Source organism: Penaeus monodon, chromosome 30, assembly GCF_015228065.2.
Source record: "Penaeus monodon isolate SGIC_2016 chromosome 30, NSTDA_Pmon_1, whole genome shotgun sequence".
Classification (NCBI taxonomy): domain Eukaryota; kingdom Metazoa; phylum Arthropoda; class Malacostraca; order Decapoda; family Penaeidae; genus Penaeus; species Penaeus monodon.
The window spans coordinates 22,428,720-22,429,709 of record NC_051415.1 but is presented as its reverse complement, the minus strand read 5'-3'; the positions used below and the strand labels follow the sequence as shown (position 1 = coordinate 22,429,709).

The window sequence follows — 990 nt, the reverse complement described above, 5'->3', positions numbered from 1 at the left end:
GTGCTCGCATGATGCTGCACGCTCGGCGGTAGCCAGAGTGAGGAAGTGACTTCCTTAATTCGAATGGATGTTTCCTTTGCGCACGGCTCGAACATCACGGTGTACACGATTGCACGTTGCTTTGCCTAATTTGCTGTGAGCAGAGAGAGAGAATCCTACGCCAGAGTGAGCAGCAGGACAGGATTAACATCGGGCAAGTACTCTCAGTAAGTACTTAAATCGGCCAAGAAAGGGCGGGAGACATAAAAGCGGAAGCACCTGGTGTGAGTGAAAGTCAGATAGAGGCGCATATCGTATTAGAGATCGGCTGCGGGCAGGACTTCGGTAGAGGAGGGGGGAGTGAGTGGGGGGCGTATTGTGCGGCCGTTTACGAGAGTGTCCGGCGGGTTACGAGCCATAACCTCGCTTACGGCCTCCTACACCACCTTATAAAACCCACAGTCTTTACCACGACTGCTGCCCGCGCCTCCCTACATCCGCATTTCTCATTGTATTCGCACATTCACCACAGTGTTTCGGACAGTGGGGCGTACAGAGCCGCGTAATAAGGGTCACGACTTAGACCTGCGGCATTTTAACGGCGGCGTTCCTCGGCAAGACCTTCGACGACTTCCGCCGCGTGTTCTGTGAGCCGTCGTCATCTCTATTGAGACTGCCCCGCAGCCGTGCCAATCATGCCGCCACAAAGACGCGGCTGAACGATGCATATAGGTCCTGATTGGTCATTGAGACTCGGGGGGCGAGACAAGTGATTGGCGGAAACCAATACGGCCATCATGTATTTTATTGTAGAGCGGGCGTCGTCGTGGTGATCACGGCCTGATTCATGGTGCCTCCTGTGCTCTCGATCCGCCCATCCTTTCGCGCCGCGGAAACCCTTCGGTGCCGCGCGTCCCTGAAGGATGCTCATTGAGAGGACCTTATTGGGAATCCGCTGGAAAGGTAGAATTTGTCTGCAGGAAGATTCAGGATATGCGTCCTTCAATTTAT

General features: G+C 54.3%; 1 protein-coding gene across 15 annotated transcripts in view; it reads left to right on the top strand.

Moving 5' to 3' along the window:
- Positions 1-990, top strand: part of LOC119592636 (homeobox protein extradenticle-like) — a gene marked incomplete at its 5' end in the record, with an annotated part of 41,816 nt that overhangs the window by 19,408 nt on the left and 21,418 nt on the right.